Genomic DNA, 22,233 nt, shown 5'->3' on the forward strand with positions numbered 1-22,233 from the left:
TTCAAGCGTGGAGGACTTCAAGCTCAACAACCTGAACACCATTATTAGAAACTTAGTGCTGACTGATAAAACAGAGGACTTGGAGAATTTTAAGCAATACATTCACTGTACAAGCAGCTTTACATGCTTTTGAAATATTCCTAGAAAGCTACCCGTGTTGTAGAAAGATTGGAAAGAATTTTCTAAAAATGGGAGGAAGAAGGTGCTCATTTAGGGTAAACATTTAATTTACAAGATAAAGGCTCTATTATAAGTCGGTTGAAAAGTATAAAAAAAGTCATTTCCCTCGAATTCTCCGTTCCAGTTCATCCAGACGGCAATAGTTCCAACTGCATTTCAGTCGAAGGTTTTAACAAAAAAAGTTAAAATTTAGATACTTTTATAGCGTATTATTATCTTTAACTGTGAATGGGTTTAGATTTGTTGTATAACTTATTATCTAGGAATTTGTTTAAATATGGAACCCTTTCATCTTTTTATTTCAAGTATATTTCAAAAATCCTATGGGCATATTGATTAAAGCCTTCAGAGAAAAATCTACAGCGATTTTCATTACTTATGGTGTTAGCCATGCGCAAGAGATTTTTCTGACTTTACTCTTTCTGAGCAAAACTTACCGTTTTGGGCCCAAATTTTTACTCGTTCGATATGTAGGCGGTGGCAATCGTTGGTGATTGCGGTTGTGGTTAGCGGTCGAGAAACGTTAGCGATGGCGGAATTTTGTAATTTCAAATATAGATGGTGCGACCTCTTCATTGCAAAATTTAAATTATTAGAACATGAAGTGGCTAAGATAAATATGGTGAATATTAAAAAAAAGTAAAGAAAGGACTTAGTGATAAAATAGCCAAAGGAAAAAAATGTAAAACCTATTTTAAATGTTAAAGAAAAAGTTTTCACAAACCCTTTTGAAGTAAAAATCAATAGGAAGACGTTTGACATCCGTGGGAGAAAATTAAAAGAAGAGAATGGTCTTCTTGGAGTTGCTTGGCAAAAATTTGTCAAGAAGGTAATTATCTTCTTATGATCTGTTTCATTCTATGGGCGAAAGTGAGGTCTATAACAAGGCATTTTCACATATACTTTAAGTTTTGTGCTAGGTTAGAATAGATCAGGAATGATTATTAGCCTAGAAAATTTCTTATGTTCTTGATTAATTGAATAGTAGAATTTAACCTTGGTAAAATTATAGCTTAAAGATAACTCAGATGGAAATATTTTAAGAAAATAAAGGTTATTGCCCACCATTAAATGTGGCTAGATCTAGGGGTAGCATGCAAGTGCCCCTAGGACAGCAAAACAAGAGAAAATTACATAAAAAAATTTATGAAAAAGAGCTAATTAAGTATTTGAAATGATCTAAATTACAATAGCCATGTGTTTTAACCAAGCATGTTTTTAGTAGCCTCTGACCTTTCTCTACTATTGTGCTTTTATGGTTCATTGAGATGATAGAACATAGTGATGGGTATAGTTAAGGCTTTGATTGTTGTCTGTTGGCCTATTTGTTCATACTTTTAAGGATTTGCAGTTGTACCAGTTCACAAAAATGAAGAGAGATAATGATGTTATGGTAAAATTCTAGTTAAATGACTTCTTGCTATCTCAAAAAGGGTTTAGGGTATCAAAATTAAACTTTCAGGGATGAATCTACAGACTAAAGTATGTCCTGGGAAGGTATGTTGAAGCAACTACCTCCACTCCTTCTCCCTCTAGAGGGCCCTGACCTTTGATGACCTTTAAAAATATGTGTTTTATAAAAGTGAAACTTTGCAAAATAAATCTTCTGCTTAATTCAAGTACAATAAAATTGTTTTCAGCTTCATAACTTTGCTCAATTCCATTTTATAAGGTTTTAAAGATATGCTAATACATTTCCTAAATAATAAAAAAAAATATTGATATTGCTCAAAATTCTACTCAAATAACAGGAATTGCATTTTCAGAACTAAAGGCAGAGAAAAAGCAACTAGTTACTGAAAATCAAGGTAAAGCATTGTTTTGTCAAAATTTCCTTAGGTATAGACCTGTCATGTACCCAAATCTCAGGGCCCTCTAGAGGGAGAAGGAGTAGAGGTGGGTACTTTAAAATACCTTCCCAGGACATACTTTAGCCTGTAGATCTATCCCTGAAAGTTTCATTTTCCTAACCTAAACGTTTTCCAAGATAGCCAGAAGTCAATCAACTAGAATTTTACCAATGTTACTTCTTTTTTTTTGCAATAAAGAACAAACAAGTATTGAGAAATATATAGAAAGTATATTCCAGCAGTGTGTCTAATAACACAGGGACACTTTTTTTAGTAATCAGTTGCAATGAAGAGGCAAATAAAAGTTTTTTTATCAGTTAAAAGTTAGCTATAACTTGTATTGTAGATAGTCTTAATTTACAGATGACAGTATTAAGGATCCTTTATTTTGGGACATGAAGATTAATAAGGCAAATATCAAACAGTACAAGGGAACTAAACTTTTTTCACAATGGGGGGTGGATCTTTGTCATGATTTGAAAAAACTATAAGAATTAAATGAAAAACAAATATCTTTAGAGAGGGAGGCAAATTTCTTGTCATTATTTGAAAACTAATCAGAAATAAAATAAAAAAACAAGTTTTTCCAACTAAAAATAAGGAGCAGCAAAACATTAAAGCTTAAAAAAAAAGAATTAGAAATTAAATAAAAAACAAGCAGAATTGAAACTTATATTGAGCAGCAATTATTCCATATATGAAGGGGCCTGCCCTCTCCTAAATATTTCACTCTTTAGGTTGAACTTGACTTTCTGTCCCAATTCTTTGAGAGTAACTCCTTAAATGCAAGAAATGTTTAATTAAAAAAGAAGTTTATTCTTAAGCACTAAAAAATCTTTAGCATGAAGAGGGGGCAGCCCTCCTTATATATAGAATAATTCTAGTGTGTTTGAAGTTTTAATCTTGCTCCTGACTGTAAAAAACTACTTTATTTTTTCCTCTCAGCTAAAACAGTCCAGGAAAGATTTCTTTGTTATTCACAGTGAAATTGTTGTCAACATTTGGCCATCTCAAAGTTTATCAGCCATTTTAATACACTATAAAATGTTTAGTTTTGACTATCCTTTGTCTAGAAAGTCCAGAGTCCTTGAAATATGCATGCCCTGCTTAAGACTATTAGAATTTTGTGACACTGAGGAGTTTTACATGTTTTACTTGCATTTTGGGTGGGATAGAGTCTAAGAAAATTGCAGTACACTTCAAGAATTTTGAGAAGTTTTTTCTCATTATATTTGACTTAGTGGAATTTACTGTCACATGTAAATTCTTAGCTTCATTCAAAACATGGGTAGGATTTTGAAGGGGTCACTTTGGATTTTTCTCTGACATACTTCAAAGATCAGCAGGTCATCTACATATTATCACCTTTGAAGGAATCTAAGTAGAGGGAGTTCAGAGAGAATATTATTGTATTTTACAACATGGGATCTATTTGAAAGGAAACATATTCAAAATTTACTAAGAGAGGGTCTACTTCAATGTTATTCAGTGATAAATGCATTAGGTTGCTGTGATTAACCAAGTCAAATGTTAAAAAATATGAACATGGTTCAAGGCTAAGCAGCTGTTCCTCAGATCATGGAAAAACCTAGCATCAAATCAGTAAATCTAAAATTAAAAAAACAAATTTTTTTGTATGTGAAATATTTTTAGAAATAATAATCATCAATTCTCTTGTTGTTGACAAAGTACCCGTAAATTCAATAACTATGTTTTTGTTTGAGGACCCTGGAATTTTAACACCAATTGTTTCTCATCTGTTTTACATGTTCAGGCAAATTTTGAGTCACCTATGTTTTGACAGGACCTGTTGCTAACTGTTGAAAATTTTGACAAGGCTACTACAAGATATTCTCAAAAGAAAAAAATCTCATGATAAAAGCCGATTTCTAAATTTGATCTGGCTATTTCTAGTTGGTCTTGTATTCCACTACATCAGACAACAAATTTTGACACTTGGAACTTAGTTTTTTCAATATATCATTCACTACCATTTTAATTAAATTTTTCCTAGAAAAAGCAAATATGGCTACGTTTTAGAGAAGATTAGATGTATCCTGATGCATTGGTGCTGATCCCAACTTTTTTTTTTTTTTGCAAAAGAATAATCAAGTAATGATAGTTTGAACACTACATAGCTAAAAAAAATTATAAGTAGCTCATTTTGTTTTAAAAACAGGAAACTGATTGAATTGAATATTCTTTTCTTATCTGGGTGTATTGGATATAATGTCCACATTTTGTGTTGTCAAAATTTAACAATGGCTTCAAGAGATGGTATTCCAAATCACAACTAAGTTATCCCGTTTTGAAGGAAAATGTTGACAGTGGTTCCAGAATGGCACTGTCAAATCATTTATGCCTTTATCCTAATAAGATAAGAAGAGGCAATAAGAATACTAAGAAGAGCACCCAAATTGTGTATCCATAATTTGGGTTTATGTCACTTAAGATATAGATACATTGTGACTCTTGCTGCACCATTTGTGCTGAGGCTCAACTTGACTCTTATATTTATTCATTGAATTTAAGATGAAAATTTTAATGCAAATTAATAAAATTGTAAAATTGTCAGCATAAAATGCAGCACTAGTAGAAATATAAGCCTGTACAGGTTTTGGTAAATACCAGGGGTATATGTGCATATAAAATTTTTTCTTATATTTTGGAATACAAAAAGAACAGAGCACGTTTTTTGGAACAAAGGCTAAACGAGTAGTACTCTAAGGAAATAAAGTACAATATTTCAGGTGAATTCTTTGTACCGAAATGTTAACAAAGGGCAGATGGTACAACTTATAGTCCTTGCCTGTAAACTGGGGGATATTTGTCTACCATAAAGGCATACTTGTTTGAACTTGGTACAAAATTACTGCCTCAAAATTTTGTTCTTTTGAATTTTGGGAAGAAAGGTCATGGGAGGGACTAGTTGCCCTTTGATCACTTTTTTACTCTTAACAAGGATAATAAAACTTTTGATTTCTAATCACATTTTATGCGACTATTTGTTCACAATAAACAATATGCATAACTTACAGACCTTGTCCTAGAGGGTTTGGAGTAGCGGTTCATCCCTGGAAGTCAATATGTTCAGGAAGAGCAATTATTATTTCAATTAGCTTTAATAGTAAATTAAATAAAAAAACTACTTTTTTAAACTGAAAGTAAGGAGCGACATTAAAACTTAAAACGAACAGAAATTACTCTGTGTATGAAATGGGTTGTCCCCTCTGCAATCCCTCGCTCTTTACGCTAAAGTTTGACTCTTTGCCATAATTCTGCTTTTAAAAACAATCAAAAGCTTTAGCGTAAAGAGCGAGGGATTGCGAAGGGGACAACCCATTTCATATACAGAGTAATTTCTGTTCGTTTTAAGTTTTAATGTTGCTCCTTACTTTCAGTTTAAAAAACTAGTTTTTTTTAATTTAATTTCTGAACGTTTTTTAATTAATGCATTTTTGATTTGGGCTCTCTGCACATAAATTATTAAAATGAAATTTTCATATTAATTCTTTTTTGGCTAAATGGCTTTCTCTTAGTTTTGTCAGATGATTTTGAGAAATAAGGGTGGGGGAGGAGGCCTAGTTACCCTCCAATTTTTTGGGTTACTTAAAAAGGCAACTAGAACTTTTAATTTTTAACGAACGTTTTTATTAGTTAAAAATATACATAACTTAAGAATTAACTTACGTAATAAACTTTTATATTCTTATATTTTTTATTATGTATATGAGGGGGTTTGTCCCCTCGTTAATACCTCGCTCTTTACAGTAAATCTTAAGTTTTGTCCCAATTCTTTAAGAATGACCCCTGAATCAGAAAGGCCATAGAATAAATAGTTGAAATTACTAAAACTACTTTAGCATAAAGAGCAAGGTATTTATCTCTCTTTATGCTAAAGTATTTTTAGAACCCCTTATATGCGTAATAATCTCTGATCGTTTTAAGTTTTAATGATACTCCTTACTTTCAATTGAAAAAAATTTTCATGTTTATTTTTTCATTGTTTTTTTTTAGTACTACTAGATAATCCTGCGCCCTTTTCATTGAATTTCTCTTCCCCCATGACGTATTCCTCCAAGGTAAGATCCTCCCACATAGCCCCCTCTCCTCAACCCCACCCCAAACCAAAAAAGTCCCCCTGAAAACGTCTGTACACCTCCCAATAATCATTACTGTATGTAAACACTGGACAAAGTTTGTAACTTGCAGCCCCTCCCCCAGGGACTTTGGGGGAGTTAGTCATTCCAAAGACATAGTTATTATGGTTTTCGACTATGTGGAACAAAATGTCTATCTAAAAATGTTGATCTGTTGACTTTGGGAAAAAACTGAAAGTGGGAGGGGGCCTAGGTGCCTTCCAATTTTTTTTGTCACTTAAAAAGTGCACTAGAACTTTTCATTTCCGTTAGAATGAGCCCTCTTGCGAGATTCTAGGACCACTTGGTCGATACGATGACCCCTGGAAAAAAAACAACAAAAAACAAACAAATAAACACGCACCTGTGATCTGTCTTCTGGCAAAAAAAACGAAATTCCACATTTTTGTAGATAGGAGCTAGAAATTTTTATTATAGGGTTCTCTGATACGCTGAATGCGATGGTGTGATTTTTGTTACGACCCTATGACTTTTAGAGGGTGTTTTCCCCTATCTTTCAAAATAAGGCAAATTTTCTCAGGCTCGTAACTTTTGTTGACAAAGATTAAATTTGATGAAACCTATATATTTAGAATCAGCATGAAAATACGATTCTTTTGATTTATCTTTTAGCATCAAAATTCCGTTTTTTAGAGTTTCGTTTACTATTGAGCCGGGTCGCTCCTTACTACAGTTCGTTACCACGAACTGTTTGAGATTATTTTGAAAAAAGCTGATGGAAATTTTAGAAATAAACGTGAAATTTTTCTAAAATGGAGTTCAAAGACGGAAATGAAAAATGGATTGAATAGTACATTATTCTAATGGGAATTTCTATAGTAGAACATTGAAATTAACTAGAAGACAACAATTTTAACCCTTCTCCCAAGAAAATTTTGAAGTACCCTCCCACCTGCCACACTACCTAAGGATTCGAGCTGTAAACCCAGACTGTTCCAAACATATTGCAGATTTACTACTTTGATAACCTAGATACGCCTTGAATCATTTTGCTTCCACCCCAAGCCATAATTTGAGGTCCATAACATGAATATCCCTTAGACTTTTCAGACCAACAAAGCAGTTTTCAGACCAGTTATTTGATCAGCTAAAGACCGAATGCTCAAGTCATGATCTTACCATTAACGTAGCCAAGTCGAAGATAATTCGTTTCAACCCGCTGAAGCGGAATATAGATATGCCTCTAGTCCCTTTCCCGATTGTGAACGAAATAAAAATCTTAGGAGTAACTTTCACTAGTGACTGTAGTTTCAGTGCCCATATTAATTCAACCGTCCACAAGGCTAATGCAAGCCTTCAGACACTTACCAAAATGAGGCGTTTTGGGTGTGATACTAAAAGCCTTCTCCATGCCTACACGTGTTATGTTCGCCCGTTGCTCGAGTACGCATGCCCGGTGTGGGGTCCATCTGCTATCCGCACAGCGTACCTATTACGCGACATAGAGTGCGTCCAGAAAAGAGCAACAAGGATTATACTCCGAGACCGTGGCATACCCTACGATCAAGCCCTCGCTAAATTAAATTTATCTCCACTTAAAGTCCGGCTGGAACACCTTATTCACCAATTTGAAAAATTCATCCTAGCCAATAAGAGCCACCGATCTTTACTACCCGAACCAGCCCCTCCCAATAGCCGAACTCGATTACGAAATAAACTTGTACCCCCTAAAGTACGAACCAATCGATACGCAAACTCATTTGTGCCTTTTTTCACATCAGTTTTTAATGCTGAGTTGTAGTGTGTGATTTTTGTTTAAATGTATGATTTTTGTGAAAAAACTGAATTTAGCTCTATGCTATGATAGTTTTTAAATATACCGATCTCTCTCTCTCTCTCTCTCTCTCTTAGACTTAATCTCACCACCCATCCATCCCCTAAGCACGACTATTTTTAGCAAAATATATTGTGGATTTTAGGTTCGCAGATATACGGAGCCCGTGAAAAACTCAAAACATTTAGAGTTAATTATTTTTTTAAGTAATTGGAGGAAACAAATGTTCAACTCTGAATACTGATGAATTCAGTTTTATATGTACATATGCCAGTGTTCAGTTCTGCATGTTAATGTACCAATGTTCAGTTCATGCATTGCCAGTAAGAACTCAAAACATATCCACGTCAAGCTTATTATGAGCACGTGACAAAAAAAAATAAATGAAATCAAAAATAGATGTAAATCTCATTCGTTGATTGCATTTTTGTCCAAATCGCAAAGCAAAACGACTTAAAATTTACACCTGGGTGAAATCAACGCCATTTGAGTTTTTGTTTCTGAATTACTTTTGTTCGTTCTTCATTATTTTCCCGTAAGCAAAGCCATATCCTAGGAGGGGAGGTTCGGGACCCCCTTCACGTCCCCTTCCCCTAAATTTTGTCTTGCCCATAAAAATTAAAAAATGTATAGAAACAAGTTTTGGACTCCTTCCATGAAAAGTAACTTAAAAGGGTACCTCACTCTTTACTGGGGGAGCGCTATTGCACCGTTTATGACTAGTATATGACGTCATTGGAATTTTACAGTATAATTTTTAATATTGTGTCACTAAGTTTGTGACCTACATGCACTTTCTTATTTATGTAAATGACGTCATCATATAATTACCATATCAGTATGAGGAATGGTGACGTCATGTTTGGTATATATATATGATCCCTTTGGCTGTGGTAATCATTAATTCAGTACATCTTTTACTGTGATAATCTATATAGCGTGCAATGAATATAGTGTATAAATGTTTTGCCATTGGAATTCGAGCCTCTATCGCTGCAATATCAGTTTCCTGGGCTATGAAAAAGCATAAAGAAGCTAAAACGAAGGGAATTAATGCTTCTACTGCATTAACAGAGTCTAAGAAGAAGCCACTTGATATTAAAAGATGTAAACAAGCTAACCCGGAAGAATTTAATACTTGCAAAGAAGTAACAGAGTTTAAGAAAAAAATGCTTGACCTATTGGATTCTGAACTATCTTGCTGCATCTGCTATGAGGTATTTGTTGAGCCAGTTAGACTGCCGTGTCTACACGCTTTCTGCGAAGCTTGCGTCCTTCAGAATGAAGAAAACCAAACAAAATGTCCTCTGTGTAGGGCCACGTACACAGTTGGTCGCAAAGATACCCTTTTAGCCGGTTGTATTCAAAACATTATCGAATCTGCTTATAATCCAAATGAAATGACCAAAAGGGATGAACTTGTAGCCGCACGTAAAGACTTGAAAAGTCTGATGATGGAGAGGAAGAAGAAAAAATGGAAAACTAAAATTTTAAAAGGGCTTGATTTTTTGGCTGATCTATTTGTTGTCTGTGTTTTATGTGATAGCAATAGAAGGTTCTGGGATCCTGTTTTTGAACTGTTTGAATAAAATTGCTGACTCAAAATTTCTATTAGATGCATTTAGGAACAGTACAACGTGTGTTTGTGTGCGGGGGGGGGGATAGCTGCCATTCGATCACTTTGATTCTTAGAAAGAGCACTAGAATTTCTCATTACCAATCGAATGAGCTGCTTCCGAAGTTTCTATGACAGCGCTTTCTATAAAAACCATCTATACACCAGTGCATAACATACAACCCTTGCCCTGAGGGCTAGGGGGATTTGTTATCCTCAAAGACAAAATTTCTGGACCTTTCAAATCCTTTGAAAAAATAGCTATTAGAATTTTTTATTAGAAGTGTTTGGTAAAAAGTTGGGCGTGGGAGAAGGGTTAGTTGCTCTCCAATTACTCTCGACTATTGAAAAGAGTATTAGCCCTTTCAATTTCCGATCGAATGAGCCCTTTTTGATGTTTCTACAACAACTTTTTCTATAAAAACCTGATATGCCCCAAAGTCATAATTTAAAACCTTTGTCTTGGGGGGGGGGATTTCATTCTCAAAGCCGTAATTTCCAGACCTTTCAACTACGTTAAACAAAATGGCTATATCAAAAGTCAATGCTAAATCAATGAGCTTGACTAAATCAATGCTTAAATGTTATTTTTGCAGTTAGGGGATTACCGTGAGCATGTAAAAGAAGTATTAGATACATTTATGCATCTATAATTATTAGATACATTTAAGTATTGGATACATTATGTATCTACTAGAAGTATTAGATACATATTAGTTACTCTGACAGGAACAAATTGGATTTTCATTATAAACTGTATACCGCTTTTATTGCAAAACGAAGATAAATAAATTTAAAAGAGACACTTAGTGATGTCAAATACAATTGTAATGGATAGAGCGCCGTCAATAGTCATGTAAGTGACATAGCAGAGGGCCATGGTACAGGGTCACAATTATGACCCTGAAGCATGGGCGTTCCGAACAATGGAGACAGATTTGCTAGATATTTTCCGGAGAAATTGTAATATACTTGTCAAGTATCTAAAAGAAGTCAAGTTAAAGTTAAACAAACGGAAATCGAGCAAGTCAGAAAGTGTGACCAAATAATGATGGTTTTAACGAGTTTGATTAGTAAAATACATGCCCATAAGGTCTATTTCACTAAGGCCATGACAAACCCCCCGTTTCCAAGATTTATTCTCCCCGCCTTTTCAACGTTTAAGATCCCGACCTCAATGAACCGACTTCCAGAAAGTCTTTACCCTTCAAACTCTCCCACCAATCCGCGAGAGAAACAGCAAGAGTTTCATTCCTGCATTTGTAAACATTATTAATCAGAGAATTTGTTGTATTGGCTCAGTTTTTTAGTTAATGATCGGTTTTTTAATCTGACAAGTGTCCTTGTTTTTCTCTTTTTTTGAATTAACCCTGTCTCGGGGAGCTTTTTATTCATTTGTTTTTTCAGTGAAGATTCTTTAAAAATAGTTTTTTTTTCAATAAAAGTACTCCTAAAATAGTATTTAAAAAACCGAGGGGGCAAGTATCTAGGGAAAACTCCCCCTCTACCAATTGACGACCCTGACTGGGAACACTGATTTTCAGTTTCAATGGAACAAAAACAAGAACATTTTGACAAAAATTACTCTCCAATAAATTATTTTTCCTTCATTAAATTCATGAAAACTTGAATCCTTTTTAAAGTAATGTTTTAACAAATATTATGCGTCACCATATCTCCTTGCTATTTTTTTTTTTTAACTTGACTAAGAACATTGAATCTTACTACAACCTTAGGTACCTGTCTGTTACAGCCCCTATGTTAAGTTTTTCATCCATTGACGCACTGTAGAACCGGTTTCTTTGTTAGTTTCTTTCAGCTAAGCGTGAGAAAAGACAAAGATATCTGGTACAATAGATGGAAAATAAATGATTTGGGCTATATATTTGCACATTATGGGGGAGGTGGGTGTATGACAAGCATTTGGTCAGTGAGAACTTAGGATACAGTTCTTACTTCATAATATACAGAATAATATTGTGCCTAACACATTGTGCCTGTAAAGGTAATTGATATTTCATTTTCTTTCTTTTTCCTTATTATTAAGTTCAGTTGAATTTTTTTGCTGTAATCATAATATTATAAGTTTTCCGACTCATGCTATCGTTTCCCTTTCTTTGTTCTGTGCAGAATGTCGGTCCGATATACCTGGTTTCTTAAACCCGATACTATTTGCATTTTTAAAATCCTTTTTGAATATTTTTAAAATCTGTGATTATGTGTTTATGTGAACTTCCTTACTGTTAAAAAATTACAAACTTGTTGGGTAGTGCCTGTGTTTAGTTAATGACATATTAATAGAAAAAGTAATTTTTTTTCCTTCTGGCGCTATACAGGCAATTCTTAAGTTTTTCTGAACTCTATTTGCTTACCAGGTATTACTGCTTAAAAACGCCTTACAAAAAATGACTTCCCGAGTTTCAATAATCATTAGTTGTCGGATGCTTTTATTTAGTCACTCTGACACCGTTGCTTTCAGAGGTCATTTAGATCAAGAGTTTTGTTTAATTGTTTCCTTAGAGCTTTTTTCTATATTTTATATTTTATTTATTTTACTTATATTTTTACTCTTTACTTTGTATATTGGTTACAGTTGAGTAAAGGTTTCAATCAAAATATCTGGATATTTATCCTTCCTTTTTGTACTAACTGAAAATGTCCTCCATTTTACTTCTTCATATTTTTTCCCCATCGGGCATAGCCAGTGTGGTCTTAGAAATTATTTTCTATATTTATCATGATTTCCTTACGCATAACATAGTTATATATGTACTTTTTTTTATTTTTGTGTTAGGTGATACTTTTCAAAACTGTATCCTAAAAATAGCAACAATCGGCGATTTGAAACTTGTAGGAAAGCCCTCTTCTTTCGTTTTGTCTCCTCATGATTATATCACCATTAAAGATTTCACGGTATTTAGATATAGCTTTCATGATACAAACAAAGCTATTGTTGGAGTTTATTTTATTTTTTTTTTTTTACGGTACTTGGTATTAACCAAGTGACATATAGCGATCGCAAATTCTGTCAGTCTGTCTGTCGGTCTGTCCCGGTTTTGCTAATTTAGGCACATCCAGGTAAACTAGGGCAATTAAATTTGGCAGGCATATCAGGGACCGGACCAGATTAAACTAGAAATAGTCGTTTCCCCAATTTTACGATCTAGGGGGAGAATGGAGGGCCGGTTAATTCGGGAAAAATAGAAAAAATGAAGTATTTTTAACTTATGAACTTGTGATGGGATCTTAATGATATTTGATATTTGGGAGGATATTGTGTCTCGAAGCTATTTAAATCCTGACTAGATCCGGTGACATTCGGGGGTTTGGGGGGGGGGACCTAAAATCTTGGAAAACGCTTTAAGTGGAAGGATCGGGATGAAACCTGGTGGTAAAAATAAGCACAAGTCTTAGATACGTGATTGAAATAACTGGAACGAATCCGCCCTCTTTGGGGTAATTGGGGGGGGGGGTTAATTCTGAAAATTAGAAAAAATAAGGTATTTTTAACTTATGAACGGGCGATCGGATCTCAGTGAAATTTGATATTTAGAAGGATATCGTGTCTCGAAGTTTTATTTTAAATACCGAATAGAACTGGTGTCATTGGGGGGGGGGTTTGGGGGGACCTAAAATCTTGGAAAACGCTTAGAGTGGAGGGATCGGGATGAAACTTGGTGGGAAAAATAAGCAGAATTTCTAGATACATGATTGACATAATCGGAATGGATCCGATCTATTTGGGGGAGTTGGGGGGGGGGGTAGTTCTGAAAAATTAGAAAAAATTACGTATTTTTAGCTTACGAAGGAGTGATTGTATCTTCATGAAACTTCATATTCAGAAGGACCTCGTAACTCAGGTCTCTATTTTAAATACCAACCGGATCCAGTGTCATTGCGGGGGGCAGCTGGGGGGAGACCGGAAATCTTAGAAAGTGCTTCCTAGAGCGGAAAGATCAGGATGAAACCGGGTGGGAAGAATAGAAACAAGTCCAAGATACGAAACTGACATAACCGGACTGGATCTGCTCTCTATGGTGGAGTTTGGAGGGAGGGGAAATAATTCGAAAAATTAGAAAAAGTGAGGTAGTTGTAATTTACGAACGGGTGATCAGATCTTAATGAAAATTGATATTTAGAAGGATCTTGTGCTTTAGAGCTCTTACTTTAAATTCCGACCAGATCCTCTGACATTTGGGGGGGAGTTGGAGGGGGAAATCGGAAATCTTGGAAAACGCTTAGAGTGGATGAATCGGGATGAAGCTTGGTGGGTAGGATAAGCAAATGTCGTAGATAAGTGACTGATGTAACCTTACTGGATTCGCTGTCTTTGGGGGAGTTAGGGGTGGAGTTCAGTGCCTTGGCGAGTTTGGTGCTTCTGGACGTGCTAGGTCTAGGACGTGCTGGAGCGTGTCTGTTTTTATGGCAGAAGAACTCTATATTCGTAATCAGCGCCAAATTTCCATAAAGATACCTGCTGTATAGTTTGAGTTATAGCCTACTCCACGCTTACTTAAATGAATTCAAATACTAGAAATTGACCTAGGTGATATGGACCCCTTATCAAGTTAGGTGATAAAAATTCGGTGATGAAAGTCAGCTATTAAACATTTACAAAAGCAATTTGTTACATTAGTGCAGTAGATTTCTGGTAAAAGCTGAAAATAAAAAGAAACTTGTTGTCGTTCTGAAAGGAAGACATATCTTTTAGAGCCTTTGGTAAATTTTTAAATGTGGCAGCCAATGCGTAAATTAAAAATACAGACTTTCAGCCATGTTTGAGTATTGATATTAAAAATGTTGAAGTTTTAGAGTTTTAAAAATTATGACTGAATAAGTGGTTTAACTGCAGCTATATACCTTTTGGGGCTTATTTTTTTCTGGTTATTTTAACAAGATTAATATTATTATCTGGTATAAAAATATCTGGTATCAGAATATTATTTTTTAATTTTAAGAAATTAATCCTACATATTCTGTGTTCACTTAGATATTTGAAATATTTTGAGTGGGTTTATATATGTTTACCCTACACTTTACCTTAAAAGTCTTTACTAATCCGGTTGAATTTTACCTATTTTATTTTCTTACAGTTTATGATGTGGGTGGCTCTCAATCAGATCGAAATATTATCATTATTAATGATAGTCATGTTGATATCATGGATTACATTGTTCCAGCTGCGTGTAATCTTGAGGACTTCAGGCAAATGCGGGCCGATTTTGAATGGAAAAATAAGTTCACTGTGAACACTACTCTTACTGACCTGCACAAATATATAGAGAATTTGCTTGGATCTACCAATATCAAGTGCTTGACACCAGCAAAGGTTTTCCCTTTATCTTTTCTTCTTTTTCTTTCTTTTGACTTTTAGCACATCATATCTAATTAAAACTATAGGCATGGTTTATTTTGCGTATTTGTCTATGTAATAATGTTGTTGTTGAATTTTAACTAAGAAAATAGCATTCAATTGCTAGGGTCTTTTTCAAGAAATTTCCAAGCATTCTTGGAAGGTTTTCGAAAGGTTGAGATGGCTAGGACGCGTTTTGCAGATAAAGGATTTCAGATTGCAAATATTGTCCATCCATCTAGGACCAAAGGACAAGCAGGTCTTCCCCGAGTTGGAGATCGTAAGGAAGGATTTAAAGGAAATTAGTACCGATTAGGAGGAGGGAGAGGGGGAAGCTTCGGATAGAGCGGAATAGAAGAAGAGCGTTTTATTCTTTTTTTTAAAATATAAGAATATAAAAGTTTATTACGTAAGTTAATTCTTAAGTTATGTATATTTTTAACTAATAAAAACGTTCGTTAAAAATTAAAAGTTCTAGTTGCCTTTTTAAGTAACCCAAAAAATTGGAGGGTAACTAGGCCTCCTCCCCCACCCCTTATTTCTCAAAATCATCTGACAAAACTAAGAGAAAGCCATTTAGCCAAAAAAGAATTAATATGAAAATTTCATTTTAATAATTTATGTGCAGAGAGCCCAAATCAGAAATGCATTAATTAAAAAACGTTCAGAAATTAAATAAAAAAAACTAGTTTTTTAAACTGAAAGTAAGGAGCAACATTAAAACTTAAAACGAACAGAAATTACTCTGTATATGAAATGGGTTGTCCCCTCCGCAATCCCTCGCTCTTTACGCTAAAGCTTTTGATTGTTTTTAAAAGCAGAATTATGGCAAAGAGTCAAACTTTAGCGTAAAGAGCGAGGGATTGCAGAGGGGACAACCCATTTCATACACAGAGTAATTTCTGTTCGTTTTAAGTTTTAATGTCGCTCCTTACTTTCAGTTTAAAAAAGTAGTTTTTTTATTTAATTTACTATTAAAGCTAATTGAAATAATAATTGCTCTTCCTGAACATATTGACTTCCAATGATGAACCCCTACTCCAAACCCTCTAGGACAAGGTCTGTAAGTTATGCATATTGTTTATTGTGAACAAATAGTCGCATAAAATGTGATTAGAAATCAAAAGTTTTATTATCCTTGTTAAGAGTAAAAAAGTGATCAAAGGGCAACTAGTCCCTCCCATGACCTTTCTTCCCAACACTGGGTGGCTCTCAATCAGATCGAAATTTTATCATTATTAATGATAGTCATGTTGATATCATGGATTACATTGTTCCAGCTGCGTGTAATCTTGAGGACTTCAGGCAAATGCGGGCCGATTTTGAATGGGAAAATAAGTTCACTGTGAACACTACTCTTACTGACCTCCACAAATATATAGAGAATTTGCTTGGATCTACCAATATGAAGTGCTTGACACCAGCAAAGGTTTTCCCTTTATCTTTTCTTCTTTTTCTTTCTTTTGACTTTTAGCACATCTTGGACAAGAAATTTCCAAGCATTCTTGGAAGGTTTTCGAAAGGTTGAGATGGCTAGGACGCGTTTTGCAGATAAAGGATTTCAGATTGCAAATATTGTCCTTTTCGGCCATCCATCTAGGACCAAAGGACAAGCAGGTCTTCCCCGAGTTGGAGATCGTAAGGAAGGATTTAAAGGAAATTAGTACCGATTAGGAGGAGGTAGAGGGGGAAGCTTCGGATAGAGCGGAATAGAAGAAGAGCGTTTTATTCTTTTTTTTAAAATATAAGAATATAAAAGTTTATTACGTAAGTTAATTCTTAAGTTATGTATATTTTTAACTAATAAAAACGTTCGTTAAAAATTAAAAGTTCTAGTTGCCTTTTTAAGTAACCCAAAAAATTGGAAGGTAACTAGGCCTCCTCCCCCACCCCTTATTTCTCAAAATCATCTGACAAAACTAAGAGAAAGCCATTTAGCCAAAAAAGAATTAATATGAAAATTTCATTTTAATAATTTATGTGCAGAGAGCCCAAATCAAAAATGCATTAATTAAAAAACGTTCAGAAATTAAATAAAAAAAACTAGTTTTTTAAACTGAAAGTAAGGAGCAACATTAAAACTTAAAACGAACAGAAATTACTCTGTATATGAAATGGGTTGTCCCCTCTGCAATCCCTCGCTCTTTACGCTAAAGCTTTTGATTGTTTTTAAAAGCAGAATTATGGCAAAGAGTCAAACTTTAGCGTAAAGAGCGAGGGATTGCAGAGGGGACAACCCATTTCATACACAGAGTAATTTCTGTTCGTTTTAAGTTTTAATGTCGCTCCTTACTTTCAGTTTAAAAAAGTAGTTTTTTTATTTAATTTACTATTAAAGCTAATTGAAATAATAATTGCTCTTCCTGAACATATTGACTTCCAGGGATGAACCCCTACTCCAAACCCTCTAGGACAAGGTCTGTAAGTTATGCATATTGTTTATTGTGAACAAATAGTCGCATAAAATGTGATTAGAAATCAAAAGTTTTATTATCCTTGTTAAGAGTAAAAAAAGTGATCAAAGGGGAACTAGTCCCTCCCATGACCTTTCTTCCCAAAATTCAAAAGAACAAAATTTTGAGGCAGTAATTTTGTACCAAGTTCAAACAAGTATGCCTTTATGGTAGACAAATATCCCCCAGTTTACAGGCAAGGACTATAAGTTGTACCATCTGCCCTTCGTTAACATTTCGGTACAAAGAATTCACCTGAAATATTGTACTTTATTTCCTTAGAGTACTACTCGTTTAGCCTTTGTTCCAAAAAACGTGCTCTGTTCTTTTTGTATTCCAAAATGTAAGAAAAAATTTTATATGCACATATACCCCTGGTATTTACCAAAACCTGTACAGGCTTATATTTCTACTAGTGCTGCATTTTATGCTGACAATTTTACAATTTCATTAATTTGCATTAAAATTTTCATCTTAAATTCAATGAATAAATATAAGAGTCAAGTTGAGCCTCAGCACAAATGGTGTAGCAAGAGTCACAATGTATCTATATCTTAAGTGCCATAAACCCAAATTATGGATACACAATTTGGGTGCTCTTCTTAGTATTCTTATTGCCTCTTCTTATCTTATTAGGATAAAGGCATAAATGATTTGACAGTGCCATTCTGGAACCACTGTCAACATTTTCCTTCAAAACGGGATAACTTAGTTGTGATTTGGAATACCATCTCTTGAAGCCATTGTTAAATTTTGACAACACAAAATGTGGACATTATATCCAATACACCCAGATAAGAAAAGAATATTCAATTCAATCAGTTTCCTGTTTTTAAAGCAAAATGAGCTACTTATAATTTTTTTTAGCTATGTAGTGTTCAAACTATCATTACTTGATTATTCTTTTGCAAAAAAAAAAAAAAAAAAAGTTGGGATCAGCACCAATGCATCAGGATACATCTAATCTTCTCTAAAACGTAGCCCTATTTGCTTTTACTAGGAAAAATTTAATTAAAATGGTAGTGAATGATATATTGAAAAAACTAAGTTCCAAGTGTCAAAATTTGTTGTCTGATGTAGTGGAATACAAGACCAACTAGAAATAGCCAGATCAAATATTAGAAATCGGCTTTTATCATGAGATTTTTTCTTTTGAGAATATCTTGTAGTAGCCTTGTCAAAATTTTCAACAGATAGCAACAGGTCCTGTCAAAACATAGGTGACTCAAAATTTGCCTGAACATGTAAAACAGATGAGAAACAATTGGTGTTAAAATTCCAGGGTCCTCAAACAAAAACATAGTTATTGAATTTACGGGTACTTTGTCAACAACAAGAGAATTGATGATTATTATTTCTAAAAATATTTCACATACAAAAAAAATTGTTTTTTTAATTTTAGATTTACTGATTCGATGCTAGGTTTTTCCATGATCTGAGGAACAGCTGCTTAGCCTTGAACCATGTTCATATTTTCTAACATTTGACTTGGTTAATCACAGCAACCTAATGCATTTATCACTGAATAATATTGAAGTAGACCCTCTCTTAGTAAATTTTGAATATGTTTCCTTTCAAATAGATCCCATGTTGTAAAATACAATAATATTCTCTCTGAACTCCCTCTACTTAGATTCCTTCAAAGGTGATAATATGTAGATGACCTGCTGATCTTTGAAGTATGTCAGAGAAAAATCCAAAGTGACCCCTTCAAAATCCTACCCATGTTTTGAATGAAGCTAAGAATTTACATGTGACAGTAAATTCCACTAAGTCAAATATAATGAGAAAAAACTTCTCAAAATTCTTGAAGTGTACTCCAATTTTCTTAGACTCTATCCCACCCAAAATGCAAGTAAAACATGTTAAACTCCTCAGTGTCACAAAATTCTAATAGTCTTAAGCAGGGCATGCATATTTCAAGGACTCTGGACTTTCTAGACAAAGGATAGTCAAAACTAAACATTTTATAGTGTATTAAAATGGCTGATTAACTTTGAGATGGCCAAATGTTGACAACAATTTCACTGTGAATAACAAAGAAATCTTTCCTGGACTGTTTTAGCTGAGAGGAAAAAATAAAGTAGTTTTTTACAGTCAGGAGCAAGATTAAAACTTCAAACACACTAGAATTATTCTATATATAAGGAGGGCTGCCCCCTCTTCATGCTAAAGATTTTTTAGTGCTTAAGAATAAACTAAAACGCTAGAGTTTTTTTTGGAGTAGGGGTTCATCCCTGGAAGTCAATATGTTCCGGAAGAGCAATTATTATTTCAATTAGCTAATGAAATTGTAAAATTGTCAGCATAAAATGCAGCACTAGTAGAAATATAAGCCTGTACAGGTTTTGGTAAATACCTGGGGTATATGTGCATTTAAAAATTTTTCCTACATTTTGGAATACAAAAAGAAGAGAGCAGGTTTGTTGGAACAAAGGCTAAACGAGTAATACTCTAAGGAAATAAAGTACAATATTTCAGATGAATTCTTTGTACCCAAATGTTAACAAAGGGCAGATGGTATAACTTATAGTCCTTGCCTGCAAACTGGGGGAGATTTGTCTACCATAAAGACATACTTGTTTGAACTTGGTACAAAATTACTGCCTCAAAATTTTGTTCTTTTGAATTTTGGGAAGAAAGGTCATGGGAGGGACTAGTTGCCCTTTGATCACTTTTTACTCTTAACAAGGATAATAAAACTTTTGATTTCTAATCACATTTTCTAAACCTCATTTGTTCACAATAAACAATATGCATAACTTACAGACCTTGTCCTAGAGGGTTTGGAGTAGGGGTTCATCCCTGGAAGTCAATATATTCAGGAAGAGCAACTATTATTTCAATTAGCTTTAATAGTAAATTAAATAAAAAAACTACTTTTTTAAACTGAAAGTAAGGAGCGACATTAAAACTTAAAACGAACAGAAATTACTCTGTATATGAAATGGGTTGTCCCCTCTGCAATCACTCGCTCTTTACGCTAAAGTTTGACTCTTTTCCACAATTCTGCTTTTTAAAACAATTAAAAGCTTTAGCGTAAAGAGCGAGGGATTGCGGAGGGGACAACCCATTTCATATACAGAGTAATTTCTGTTTGTTTTAAGTTTTAATGTCGCTCCTTACTTTCAGTTTAAAAAACTAGTTTTTTTTATTTAATTTCTGAACGTTTTTGAATTAATGCATTTTTGATTTGGGCTCTCTGCACATAAATTATTAAAATGAAATTTTCATATTAATTCTTTTTTGGCTAAATGGCTTTCTCTTAGTTTTGATCAGACGATTTTGAGGAATAAGGGGTGGGGAAGGAGGCCTAGTTACCCTCCAATTTTTTGGTTACTTAAAAAGGCAACTAGAACTTTTAATTTTTAACGAACGTTTTCATTAGTTAAAAATATACATAACTTTAAGAATTAACTTATGTAACAAACTTTTATATTCTTATATTTTTTATTATGTATATGAGGGGGTATCTCACGAATATGTATAACGCTGTCGCACTGCTGCATATTCTATATATCGCGCCATTTTGGAATTTATTAACTGACACCCAAAAACGTAAGCTCTGGTCCCTTTATTTTAGGTTCGCGAAGTTCCTGCTGTGATGCCCCTTGTGGACGAGAAATACTTATATGATTGATAAACACAGGATTGCAGACCCCAGTATCGCGGTAAACCGGTTGATTTGTAATTTCCAGGCAAAATGGAACCTCCCCTGGCTTAAACATTTCTACTGTTCTTGATTATGTATTTTTCCATGTTGTGTTTTAAATTTCTCTCCGTTTTTCTTCTTTTTTTTTATTTTTTATATTTTTTTGTTTCATTGTACTCTGTTTTGTTCCATGTGAAAAATACGGGTAATAAATATTTATTTATTTATTATTTATTTATTATAAAAAATATATAGATTAAGCTTACCAGCTGCAGAAGAAATTAATGCCACATAATCTCACATTCGTTCTTAAACATAAATAATTAATTTCTATATCTATCTTAATCCTTAATTTAACCTAGGTCATCTTCACTTTTCAAGAAATCAAGTTTTTATGCTGGTTTTACTTTCAGTATAAATTATTTTATTTTATAAAATAATTGCATTTGATTGTAATAAGACCTGAAACACTTTCAGTGAACAGTGTTTTGTTTTATAACAATCAAATTGGATCTTACGATGGTTTGTCAAAAGGAATACAGGTCTTCGACAAGGATCCAAAAGGTTTTGCTCCAGGCAGGTAACTATGCAGGGTACGTATTTACCTTGCATAGTCAAAATCAAGGTACTAAGTTTTAAGACCTTGATTTTTGGTTCAAAAACTGGAAACACTTATAGAAAAGCTGAAAAAGTAGTTTAAATAATATAAATTTTTTTTAAATAAGGTAGACTTTATTTTCTATTAAATTTTTCGGCATTGTCAGACTGACTGGCAAGGAAGTATCCAGGACTTTTGCTGGGGAGAAGGGGATATTTTTGTCAAGGGTGTACAAAAATCTCTCATAACCCATCAACAATTTTTTAAATGAATGTTGATTACATCTTTACGAGTTAGATTTTTTTCGGGGGGGGGGGAGGGAAGGTCAACCCACCCCTGGATATAGACATGCTGACCACTGACGAGGAACATATCCGATAATTACGAAAATTTTCAAATTTCTAAAACCCGACCCACATTTCTGTCGGCGTCGAACTATCATGCTGAAGTAGTTGCGAATTTTTTAGGCTCTTTGTTTGTAGTTCCGGGGATCAGACAGACTTTTTGAGTGAAACCAAAAGATTGAAACATTTAGCAGATAGAGAAAGTGATAAAATGCTCCAGTTCATGCTTTATATGGAGGCAGCGATGTTTTTAT

General features: G+C 34.0%; 1 long non-coding RNA gene across 1 annotated transcript; it reads left to right on the plus strand.

Annotated features, from left to right (window-relative positions):
• The first annotated feature begins 221 nt into the window (after positions 1–221).
• On the plus strand, positions 222–21,264 carry LOC136042259 (uncharacterized). Its single transcript, XR_010621220.1, has 2 exons — positions 222–1,009; positions 20,969–21,264. It is a non-coding gene; the product is annotated as an uncharacterized LOC136042259 (long non-coding RNA).
• Positions 21,265–22,233: the final 969 nt, after the last annotated feature.

This window comes from Artemia franciscana, unplaced genomic scaffold (genome assembly GCF_032884065.1).
Source record: "Artemia franciscana unplaced genomic scaffold, ASM3288406v1 PGA_scaffold_89, whole genome shotgun sequence".
In the NCBI taxonomy this organism is placed as follows: Eukaryota; Metazoa; Arthropoda; class Branchiopoda; order Anostraca; family Artemiidae; genus Artemia; species Artemia franciscana.